Source organism: Symphalangus syndactylus, chromosome 11 (assembly GCF_028878055.3).
Source record: "Symphalangus syndactylus isolate Jambi chromosome 11, NHGRI_mSymSyn1-v2.1_pri, whole genome shotgun sequence".
Classification (NCBI taxonomy): domain Eukaryota; kingdom Metazoa; phylum Chordata; class Mammalia; order Primates; family Hylobatidae; genus Symphalangus; species Symphalangus syndactylus.
In genome coordinates, this window is record NC_072433.2 from 130042088 (window position 1) to 130055229 (window position 13142).

The following is a 13142-nucleotide window of genomic DNA, read 5'->3' on the forward strand; positions in this document are numbered from 1 at the left end:
GACCCACTGACAAGAGTCCAGATGAAGGTGGAATTCAGGCATGGTTTAATCCTGGCTCTGTAGCTCTGCATGTCTCTACTTTGCCCTCCTTTGTGTATCAGTCTCATCTTCAAGCGAATTCTACCCCTCTGCCTGGCACACCCCATCCCAAAATCTGAATGGCTAACTTCTCATTCTGACCTCAGGTGTTACCCCCTCCCTCAGAGGGGCTTTCCCCAGCATCCCAAGGTTAAAAACTCCCCCTCTGTAACCCTCCTGCAGCCACTATCACATAACCATTATTTGTTTTCCATAGTACTCACTAATCACTATCTGAAATTGCCTTTTTCATTTATCCCTTTACTCGAATACTGTCTATCCACTCCTAGAACATCAGGTCTATGAGGGCAGGAATAATGTTCATCTTGCTCACCATTGAATGCCAGCTCCCAGCACAGCACCAGTTCCAGACAGACACACAACTTGTTGTTGAATGGAAGGATGCAGAGCGACAGGGAGTGGAGACTCAAGGAAGGTGGTATGGACAAAAGCACAGGCATAGAAATCAATGGAATAGAACTGAGAGTCCAGAAATACACTGTTAACATTTATGGCCAGTTTTTTTTTTTTTTTTTTTTTGAGAAAGAGTCTCGCTCTTTCTCCCAGGCTGGAGTGAAGCAGTGCAATCTCGGCTCACTGCAGCCTCCTCCCCTTGGGTTCAAGCAATTCTCATGCCTCAGCCTCCTGAGTAGCTGCCACTGTACCAGGCTAATTTTTGTATTTTTAGTAGAGATGGGGTTTCGCCATGTTGGCCAGGCTGGTCTCCACCCATTTTTCCTGCCAAAGTGCAGGCATGAGCCACCATGCCCAGCCTGGTCAATTGATTTTTGACAAGGGTACCAAGACAGTTCAATGGAAAAAGAACAGTCTTTCAACAAACAGTGATGAGACAATTTGACAGCACATGCAAAAGAATGGAGTTGGACCCTTACCTCACACCATATACAAAAATTAACTCAAAGTGGATCACAGATGTAAACATAAGAGTTACTCTTAGATGAAAAGATAGGCATAAATCTTTGTCATATTAGATTAAGCAAAGATTTCTTAGCTGTGGCACAAAAAGCAGGAGTGATAAAAAAAATTGGATAAATTGGACTTCATCAAAACTAAATGTTTTTTCTTTTTTCTTTTTTTCTTTTTTTGAGATGGAGTTTCTTGCTCTTGTCACCCACGCTAGAGTCCAACGGCTTGCTCTCGGCTCACTGCAACTTCTGCCTCCCAGGTTCAAGAGATTCTCCCACCTCAGCCTCCCGACTAGCTGGGATTACAGGTGCCAGCCACCACGCCAAGCTAAGTTTTTGTATTTTTAGTAGAGTTGGGGTTTCACCATGTTGGTCAGGCTGGTTTTGAACTCCTGACCTCAGATGATCCACCCACCTCGGCCTCCCAAAGTCCTAGGATTACAGACATGAGCCACTGCGCCCAGCCGAAACTAAAACTTTTTGTGATTCAAAGGGCACCATTAAGAAAGTGAAAAGACAATACACAGAAAAGAAGAAAGTATGGGCGAAATCATATGTCATAAGGGTCTAGTATCCAGAATATTAAAAACAAAAACCTTTTACAACTCAACAATAAAAAGGCAAGTAACCCAATTTAAAAATAGGCAAAGAATTTGAAGAGAGATTTCTCCAAAGAAGTTTTACAAATGGCCACTAAGCACATGGAAAGATGTTCAGTGTCATTGGTCATTAGGGAAATGCAAATCAAAAGCACAAGGCGGCTGAGAGCGGTGCCTCACGCCTCTAATCCCGGCACTTTGGGAGGCCGAGGTGGGTGGATCACTTGAGGTCAAGAGTTGTAGAGCAGCATGACCAACATAGAGAAACCTCATCTCTACTAAAATAAAAAAAATTAGCCAGGTGTGGTGGTGGGTGCCTGCAATCCCAGCTACTTGGGAGGCTGAGGCAGAAGAATCACAGGAACCCAGAAGGCAGACGTTGCAGTGAGCCACTGCACTCCAGCCTGGGCAGCAGAGCAAGACTCCATCTCGAAAAAAAAGCACAAGAGATAATCACTTCACACCGGAAGATAGACAGACCATAACATGTATTGGTGAGGACGTGAACACACTGGAACTCTCACACAGTGCTTTTGGAAATGGAAAATGGTGCAACTGCTTTGGAAAACAATTTGCCGGTTCCTCAAAATATGAAACACAGAGTTATTATGTGGCCCAAGAATTCCACTCCCAGGAATATACCCAAGAGAAATGAAAACATATGTCCACATGAAAACTTGTATGTGCGTGTTCGTAGCAGCACTATTCATAATAGTCAGAAAGTGGAAACTTAAATATCTGTCAGCTGATGAATGGATAGACAAAAGTGGTTTATCTGTATAATAGGATATTATTCAGCCATACAAAGGAGTTAAGTATTCATTCATTCTACAACATGTACGAACCTCAGAAACATTATGCTAAGTCGAAGAAGCCAGTCACAAAAGACCACACATTGTATGATTCCATTTATATGAAAAGTCTAGAATAAGCAAATCTATAGAGACAGAATGCCGATTGGTGGCTGCAGGGGTAGGGGGAGGAAGAATGGGGAGTGGCTGCTAGTGAGTGTGGGGTTTCCTTCAGGGATTGATGAAAATGTTTTCAAATTCAATAGTGATGGCTGCACAACTGTGAATTTGGTTGCACCAAAAATCACTGAATTGTACACTTTAAAGTCATACATATATAAAAGTCATATATGTACACATACATATATATACATACATACATATGTATATATTTGAGACAGAGTGCAGTGGTGCGATCTCAGCTCACTGCAATCTCCACTCCTGGGCTCAAGTGATTCTCCTGCCTCAGCCTTCCAAGTAACTGGGATTACAGATGTGCATCACCACACCCAGTTAATTTTTGTATTTTTATTATTTATGTTTTATTATTTATTTATTTATTGAGACAGAGTCTCACTCTGTCACCCAGACTGGAGTACAGTGGCACGATCTCGGCTCACTGAAACCTCCACCTCCCTGGTTCAAGTGATTCTCCCATCTCACCTTCCCTAGTAGCTGGGATTACAGGCACGCACCACCATGCCCCACTAATTTTTGTGTTTTTAGTAGAGACAGGATTTCGCCATCTTGGCCAGGCTGGTCACAAACTCCCAACCTCTGGTGATCCGCCTGCCTTGGCCTCCCAAGGTCCTGGGATTATAGGGGTAAGCCACCACACGCAGCCAATTTTTGTGTTCTGAGTAGAAACTACGTTTCGCCATGTTGGCCAGGCTAGTCTCAAACTCCTGACCTCAATTGATCCACCTGCCTCAGCCTCCCAAAATGTTGGCGTTACAGGGGTGAGCCACCACGCCTGGCCAAAGTCTTATATGTTTTTTAAGCTCAGCAAAACACTGGCCCCAAAATTATATTTTTGAACTGAAAAAAGAGAATCACAGAAAGCTCCCAGGTTTTGGGCTGAGCATCCAGGTGGGAGGTTGATGGGGTGCTGCATCATGCTTGGGGTCGCTGCATTTGAGCTGCTGGTAGGACATGGCAGTGGAGACATCCAGCAGCCAGACAGGTCTGAGACTCAGGACAGAGCCTGGCTTGGAGATGTGGATCTGGGGGCCACAGGGCTCTGGGATGTGATTAGGCCACGAGGGTGTTTGAGTTGGCCTGTGGAGGATGCTTAGGCGGAAGAAGAAGGTCTGCGGCAGAGCTTCAGGGAACACCAGCATTTATGGAGAAAGGAGCCTGCAAAGAAGACAGGATTGTCCAGAGCAGGAGGAAGACTTTTTTTCCTTTTTTTTTTTTTGAATAAGATTCTCACTCTGTTTTTTTTTTTTTTTGAAACAGATTCTCACTCTGTCACCCAGGTGCAGTGGCTCACACCTGTAATCCCAGCATTTTGGGAGGCTGAGGTGGGTGGATCACTTGAAGTCAGGAGTTCGAGACCAGCCTGACCAACATGGTAAAACCCTGTCTCTACTAAAAATACAAAAATTAGCCAGGCGTGTTGGCGCACACATCTGTAATCTCAGCTACTTGGGAGGCTGAGGCAGGAGAATCACTTGAACCCGGGAGGCAGAGGTTGCAGTGAGCCAAGATCACGCCATTGCACTCTCAGCCTGGGCAACAAAAGCAAACCTCCATCTAAAAAAAAAAAATTATAAATTATACAATTATAACATACGTTAATAATAGTAACCCTATTCTATATCATATATGTTGTATAGTAACCACATTATGTAAAACTAATAATAGAAATATCTTCCTGGCCGGGCACAGCAGCTCACGCCTGTCATCCCAGCACTTTGGGAGGCTGAGGCATGCAGATTATGAGGTCAGGAGTTCAAGACCAGTCTGGCCAACATAGTGAAACCCCATCTCTACTAAAATAAAAACAATTAGCCGGATGCAGTGGTGTGCGCCTGTAATCCCAGCTACTCAGGAGGCTGAGGCAGGAGAATCGCGTGAACCCGGGAGGTGGAGGTTGTAGTGAGCTGAGATCGCACCATTGCACTTCAGCCCAGGCAACAGTGCGAGACTCTGTCTCAAAAAAAAAAAAAAAAAGAAAGAAAGAAACGTCTTCCTATATATTGTGCGCTATGTGCCAGGCTGCATGCTAAGTGCTTGATGGCTATTTTCCCAGTGAATTCTCACATCAACCCGAGGAGATACTGCAACTCTTCCTCTAACACAGATGAAGAAACCCAGGCCTCAAGACGGGAAGGTACATCCTCATGTCGGAACATTTTTGAACCCAGGGTTTTGGCCTCTACACCAAGAAGTAGCGTTTGGGGACCTTGACGTTGAACCAGGGTAGCTCACTATATGTGCTCTGAAGCAACTGAAAAATCTGTGCCGGCTTTTTAAGAACCTGGTTTTGCACGGACTTTATTTCTTTCATTGCAAAAACCTCACAGACTCTTTAAGGTCAGCGTCCTGGTTTCCACATTTTCTTTCGGGCTACAAATTAAAAAACAAACAAACAACAACAACAAAAAAAAAACCACCTGAGCTGTAATTGGAGACTGGAAATAAAACATAACCTTGAAACTTGCTTTTCTCAGCAAGGTAGTTGTCATTCTGAAGCAGGTGCCTTGCACGAAATGGCTATTTATAGAAAATGATATTTATGGAACCTGTGCTGATCTCACTGATTGTCAAGTCTCTGAAAAGGGGCTCGCAGGAACACTGGAAGATGCAGGGAGGAGCCCCTGACTGAGGGAGTGTCAAACGGCACTCTTGAGTGGTCCTCCCCAGGCACGGCGACCTGGGGCTTCAGCCTCCAGTGAGGAAGGGCAGAGGGCACAGGGAGCCCAGGTCGCGTAGCTGGGAAGTGTGCGCCAATGGTTAGGGGTTAGGGCAGCTGTTCCCCCAAGCCCTGGCTCTGCCATACCCCTGAGCTCCATTTTTCTCTTCTGTGAACGGAGCATCTCTCATGGAGGGTTTTTATGTTTTGAGGATCACAGTAGAAAAATTCATGTAAACATACGTAACGATAGCAGGTATTTTAAGTGCTAGCTTCCCAAACCTGTATATCTGTATGCAACTTTCAACTACATTACCAAAAGTAGCACGCGGTGCTAGACTTCACCCTGGAAAACAGAAACTATGAAGTATATAAAAGTAGGAGGCCGGGCGCGGTGGCTCACGCCTGTAATCCCAACACTTTGGGAGGCCGAGGCAGGCGGATCACTTGAGGTCAGGAGTTTGAGACCAGCCTGGTCAACATGGTCAAACCCCCATCTCTACTAAAAATACAAAAATTAGCCAAGCATGATGGCAGGCACCTGTCATTCCAGCTACTCAGGAGGCTGATGCAGGAGAATCATTTGAACCTGGGAGGCGGAGGTTGCAGTGAGCCTAGATTGCACCACTGCACTCCAGCCTGGGCAGTAGAACAAGAGTCTGTCTCAAAAAACAAACAAACAAACAAAACTAGGAACAAATGAATGCAAAGTATTGGCATTGCCTACATCAGGGACGGGCAAGCTGAAAAGCTGAGCAAGTTGGTGAAGCCCCCCAAGACTGGCCACAGCACAGAAACTAGCAAACGACCCTGAGCCAGAAGGACAGGGGAAGGAGGGGGGACCCTGGAGACCAGGACCTAGCGTCACTCAGGGATTGCTGGAGGGCAGAGTTGTGGCTGCTGGAGATTTGTTCCAGAGAGAGGTTGAAATACCCCCGCCTTTTCTTCCCTCCTGCCCTCCAGCCGGGAGCCACTGACCAGGGACTTAGGAACACAGCCTGAAAGGGTGACGCCTCCCCACCCCTCCACCTCCCCACTGCAGACCCCAGCATCCCAGCAATTCCCAGCAGAGCAGGCTGGGCAAGGAGGGGAGCGGGTCTAACAAGTCCTAGAGCAGGACTCACACCCCAAACAAGGGTGCTCTAGCGTAAGCTGCTGCACCACACTTCGTGGCAAGAGAGAGCTCCTCAGGAACCGGAGACAGTTCTCAGGTCTCAGGGCCTCAGGAAGCCTCTCCTCTGCACGATAACCCCACACCCATGCTTCTCCTCCCCTCCTAAGCCCGCTCTGTGTCAGCTAAGTCCCTGCTTCAGCACATCAGAACACAGTTCCCAAAGTGTGGTCCATGAGACCTGAGAACCGTCTCCTCATTCCTGAGGAGCTCTCTCTTGCCACAGATGGTCATCTTCCTACATGAACCTCTGGACAGCAGAACAAAACCAGTTACAGAGAGAGAGTGTTGGGGTCAACACAGAGGTCTTTCCAATTGAGACCAAATACACTCCTCTGTGAGGTAGTGAGTTCCCTGTGACAGTAAAGGGCTCTGAGAATTTTATTATTTATTTATTTATTTATTTATTTATTTATTTATTACTTCTAATAGTACTTTGCTTTTTTTTTGTTTTGTTTTCTTTCTTTCTTTCTTTCTTTCTTTCTTTCTTTCTTTTTTTTTTTTTTTTTTTTGAGATTGAGTCTCACTCTGTCACCCAGGCTGGAGTGCAATGGTGTGATCTGGGCTCACTGCAACCTCCACCTCCCGGGTTCAAGGGATTCTCCTACCTCAGTCTCCCAAGTAGTTGGGACTACAGGCGTGTGCCACCACGCCCGGCTAATTTTTGTATTTTTAGTAGAGACAGGGTTTCACCATGTTGGCCAGGCTGGTCTGAAACTCCTTACCTCAAGTGATCTGCCTACCTCGGCCTCCTAAAGTGCTGGGATTACAGGCATGAGCCACTGTGCTCAGCCTCTAATAGTACTTTGGAGAGAATTTTTTTTTAAACAGGGTCTCACTCTGTTGCCCAGGCTGGAGTGCAGTGGCGTCATCATGGTTCACGGTAGCCTGGAACTCCTGGGCTCAGGTGATCTTCCCACCTCAGCCTTCCAAGTAGCTGGGACAACTACAGGCGTGCACCACCACACCCAGCTAATTGTTTGTATTCTTTGTACAGTCGAGGTTTCCCCATGTTGCCCAGGCTGGTCTCGAACTCCCGGGCTCAAGCAATCCACACACCTTGGCCTCCTGGAATGCTGGGATTACAGGTGTGAGCCACGGCACCCAACCAGGAGTCCATTCTTGACCTAGTGACTGTGGCCATTCTGAACTGGTTTCTCCTTTTGCTGGATCAAAGAAGTTATGGTGACACAGAGGATCTTGTATCATTCATTGAGTTTTTACTCTTGCTTTGTAAAAACTATCTGTTCTATTTCCCACTACCCGGCTGCAAGTTTCCCGCAGTCAGACTTGTTTATCTGTGTGACTGTGGGCAAAAAAAAAAAAAAAAAGAAAGAAAAGAAAAAGAAAGAAAGAAAATCTGAGGTTTTGGTTTTACCAAAACCACACAAATGTACCACAAAAGTCCTTTAAACAGTAATTTTTCCTACAACAATAAAAATACAATTTTAGGTTCACACATGTTTTTTCTGAGACGCTTATCACATGCTGGAAAGGAGAAAGTATTACACTGGGGCGGCCCACAGAGAGGAAGAAATTAATGTGAACAATGTGCAAACAAAAGGCCACAATTATCTGCAGCATTTGCTAAAGTGAGCACGCCTTTGGCTCTAAAGTAAGCCTGCCTTTGACTTTAAGCCTATAACAGCGGTCTGCAGTAGGTAAAGAAATGTTGTTTAAGTTAATTAACACAGCATACCCCAATTAATTCAGTAGATATAATAAATTAATGATCTTTAGTTCCATATTTGGACATATAATAGGTAGAGAAAATAGCAGAGAAAAGAGAGAAAGAAATTGAAATAGGAGCAAAGACAAGACAGACCTTCACAAAGATGTGGGGCCAGGCACAGTGGCTCACACCTGTCACCCCAGCCCTATGGGAGGCCAAGAAAGGCAGACTGCTTGAACTCAGGAGCTCGAGACCATCCTGGTCAACATGGTGAAATCCCATCTCTACAAAAAATACAAAAATTAGCCAGGTGTGGTGGTGTCCGCCTGTAGTCCCAGCTACTTAGGGGTCTGAGGTGGGAGGATCGCTTGAACCCCAGAGGTGGAGGTTGCAGTGAGCTGAGATTGCACCACCGCACTCCAGTCTGGGTGACAGAGATCCTGTCTGAAAACAAAACAAAACAAAACAGAAAGATGTGGAAGCCTTCTTGTCCTGTGAAATCAGGACTTTGGTCAGTTAGCTAATTGTGAACCTAAGAAGTCAGTTAACTCAGGGAGTCACCTTAAATTCATTTGTATCATATATCTTTTACTTGCCCTAATATTTATAAGTGCGTCCTTTCTTTGAGAGGGGCCTGGCTGAAATAGGCGTTGTGTCTCTCTTCTCCCATGGACCACATCCGTAACCCTTCTGCTACAATTTCCCACTTCCTATTCTTTACACAAAGACACTTTCAAAATCATGTATGCGCAGAATCATTCCAGGGTTCACAATTCCCTCCACCCAGCCTTCCTCAGTTTCTGCAATTAATTCAGTATCAATTATCTTAGTTACATCTTCAAATCATCCAAAGTTTCATCTGAGTTTTATAGCGATTATATTCCTTCTGCTTATCCTCATGTTCCCACAACTTAAGTCATATTTAATTAAATCAATTAATGACCATAATCAACACAACTGGCATGAACAGTTTTGGGAGCAAACGCAGCTAGTTCTAGACAAGCACAGAGCCCGGGTGGCAAGGGAAGACGCTCAGCAGGAGGCTTCAGCATACTGTGTGCAGCTGCTGGCTTGTTTCACAGGAGAAATGGGACAAGTCCATTAATCTGGTGAGTCAGTTCAGCAGAAGTTGGTTAACAGAGCGTGTTAAATAAAGGCTTAATAATTAAAATTTGATTAGACATTAGAAGTTAGAGGTGTCTTTCATGCATTGGCTAATTTCATTCAATCATCCATTCATTCTTTTTGCCTGTTTTAGTTTTTGAGACACAGTCTCATTGTCACCCAGGCTGGAGTGCAGCGGTGCAATCACAGCTCACAGCAGCCTCGACCTCCCAGGCTCAAGTGATCCTCCCACCTCAGCCTCCTAAGTCTCTAGGACAACAGGTGCACGCCACCATGCCCAGCTAATTTTTGTATTTTTGTAGAGACAGGATCACCCTGTATTGCCTAGGCTGGTCTCAAATTCCTGGGCTTAAGTGATCCTCCTGCCTCAGCCTACCAAAGTGCTGAGATTACAAGCCTGCACCACTGCGCATGGCCCATACGTTCATCTTTTTCATTCAACAAATATCTCCTTGGGGACCTCAAAAGACTAGACACAGTGCTTGCTGCAGGCTGATTGGCAGGGTCACTATTGCTGTGCCCATTTTATTGGTGGTAAGACTAAGGCTCTGCCATTTGTTCATTATCACACACGGTAAGTAAAAGTAGGCTGGGTGCGGTGGCTCACGCCTGTAATCCCAACACTTTGGGAGGCTGAGGTGGGTGGATCACCTGAGGTCAGAACTTCAAGACCAGCCCAGCCAACATGCTGAAGCCCCGTCTATACTAAAAATACAAAAATTAGCCAGGCATCATGGTGCACGCCAGTGATCCCAGGTACTTGGAAGGCTGAACCAGGAGAATCACTTGAACCCGGGAGGCGGAGGTTGCAGTGAGCTGAGACTGTGCAATTCCACTCCAACCTGGGCGACAGAGCAAGACTCAATCTCCAAAAAAAAGAAAAGAAAAATAATAAGTAAAAGTGCCAGCCCCCGAAGCCAGGACTCCTGATTGAGGATCCTGATACGCTCTCTATGAAATGCTGTAGGTTCAGATTGACCTTCCCTTTAGAACAGAAGTTCAGGCTCTCCAAGTTGACACCTAGAAAACAGGCCGTCCTGGGAGCCGTTCCGGAGAATGACAGATAAATGGATTGAAAGTCAAAGTGTCCAGTGTAGACAGTCAGGATGCTGAAACCAAGCAGAAGGCACACCGGGTGGAATTCTGAAGGGATTGTAAACAAGGGACTGTTTAGAAAACTGGGTTAGAAGAGCCAACAAGAGCAATTGAGACACCCAGGGGAGCAAGAAAGGGCGCTGTTCCCACGCTAGGCAAGAGCGATCAGGAGGAAAGCCTGTGCCCGCAGCCTGGGGAGCCGAGTCGCGGGGGAGGGATTGTCTGGACCAAAGTCGAGTTTCTCAGAGCCTGCCTCTCCACTCGGCCTTGACCTTGGACCCATCCAGTCTTTGGTCTGCCGAGTCCCGTTTTTAGTAAAGAATCCTGCTAGTCGGTTCAGGGACGATGCCCCCACCCTTGATATCTGATCACATCCCCCATCCTCCCCATCCTTGCTATTTAAGTTCTTGGTCTGTCTGTAGCAAGAATCCTGTGAAGTCGGTTTAGCAGGACTCCCCCCGCCCCAATGTCTTCCCTTAGTGACTTCTCATCCACTGACCCCTCACTCTGCCCACCAGCTACCAATCTCCACTGTGTTTGCTACATTTGTAGTTGAGCTTGGTCTCTCTCCCCCATTGCACTAGTTTTGAATAAAGCGTGAAAATAATTTCTCTGTTACAAGATCGCCCAGCAGAAGCAGTGGTCATGGAAGGATGTGGCCACGGGCTGACCTCAGCCCGAAGCGGGAAGTGTACTGGGGAGAAATGCCCCAACCTCTCTCCTCCCAGCCTCCAGTCTCCTTCTGGTGCCTCCCGGTGGCTGAACCCAACCAGAAGTCATAGGGGGAGCAGCCCAGGTGATGCCATCCTTCAAGGTCAGACAAGGTCAGAGAAAGTGGAAAATGGGGAGTGAACAGGGAATAATTAGCCCACACCGCTTGCCAAAGAGCGGTGTAAGCTGCTTACTTAATAGAGTCAGGTTTCTTTCTTTTTTTTTTTTTTCCAGGCTGGAGTGCAGTGGTGCTATCTCGGCTCACTGCAACCTCCGCCTGCTGGGTTCAAGCAATTCTCCTGTCTCAGCCTGCTGAGTAGCTGGAATTACAGGTGCCCACCACCATGCCTGACTAATTTTTTGTATTTTTAGTAGAGACAGAGTTTCACCATTTTGGCCAGGCTGGTCTCGAACTCCTGACAGGTGATCTGCCTGCCTCGGCCTCCCAGAGTGCTAGGATTACAGGCGTGAGCCACCATGCCCGGCCTCTTTTTTTTTTTTTTTTTTTTTTTTCTTAAAATGTGAAGAATTCTCTGAGACTGACCCAAGAGACATGGCAGGGGCAGGAGGAGGACATGCCAGCCAGGGCAGTACCACTATTGGTGTCTTGGTGCGAGTCCTCTCAGCCGGTCAGCAGCAGTGGGCAGGGTCAGGGAACTAATTCACAAAACTAGGAATGTTCTTAATGGTGACACCTAGACCAGAAAAGGGATTGAAGGTCAAGAAGGCACACTAGGGGATGGCAGAGATAACCCTACAGTTCCCAGCCTGATTCAAGGCAGTCCCAGTAAGCACGGGACTGTGATCGTCCATCTGTTAGACGAGACACAGTGTCCTGGCGAAACGCACACCCTTCGCATCTTCCTCCTGTCGTGCACAGCTAGTTGCTCTCTGCAGGCCTCGATATTTTGTGCAAGAGCAAAGTGGCAGGGACCACCAGCGAGGACCACCCAACTCTTGTTTTCTGCCCCAGGACTTCCCAGACCCCATGGCGTGCAACTGTGAAGAGCTCCCCAGGGACTTATACGTGCACAACCAGAGGATGACAGGGCTGGGCCCTTGACCAATGGGAGTGTGAAAGCCGTTAATCAAATTTGTCCCCCTTTCTTTGGGAGGCCAAGGCGGGCGGATCACTTGAGGTCAGCAGTTCTAGACCAGCCTAGCCAACATGGTGAAATCCTGTCCCTACTAAAAATACAAAAATTAGCCAGGCATGGTGGCGGTTGCCTGTAGTCCCAGCTACTCGGGAGGCTGAGCTGGAGAATCGCTCGAACCTGGGAGGCTGAGGTTGCAGTGAGCAGAGATCGTGCCAGTGCACTCCAGCCTGGGTGACAGATTGAGACTGCGTCTCAAAAACAAAACAAAGCAAACGAACAAAAAACACGAATGTGTCCCCCTTTCCTCTCCTGGCTGGACAGTTCTGAGATGCATTTCACTCCCCGGGAGCTCCCACAGGATTAACACTCAGTCACCCGAACACTGGATGGCGTGACAGTGCATCCCAGACTGGCTTCCCCAGTACCCTGTTCCACACCCCCATCCCGCATACCAAGTCACACGTGTTATGTAACTTGGAAAAGAAAAATACGAAGCATGCCAGTTTCCTTCCGGGAATCAACAGCATGGGAATGGCCTAGACTGGCCTCAAGTACACAGATCCATAACCCAGGGCTCTCAGCGGACAAATATGTCTTCATCCCTGAAATACTGCCACTTCTGACTTTGGGGGATTAAAATATCATTAGATCATCCATTTGTCAGGACGCACTTGTCACAATTGAGAGAAACAGAAGCTACGTCAGCTTAAGCCAACAGTTTTGGAGAGCAGGGGGAAGATGGGGGATTTACTGGCACATGTAAACACCCCATAGAAAGGAGAGGTACAGAGAGACCTGGGGACTTGAGCAACATCATCTTCACCCTCTCTCTCCCTCTGTCTTGTTCATCTCTCAGTCCTGTTTCTCTGTGTTGGTCACATTTTTCTTTTTTTGGAAACCGAGTCTCACTCTGTCACCCAGGCTGGAGTGCAGTGGCACAATCTTGGTTCACTGTAACCCCCACCTCCCAGGTTCAAGTGATTCTCCTGCCTCAGCCTCCCGTGTAGGTGGGATTACAGG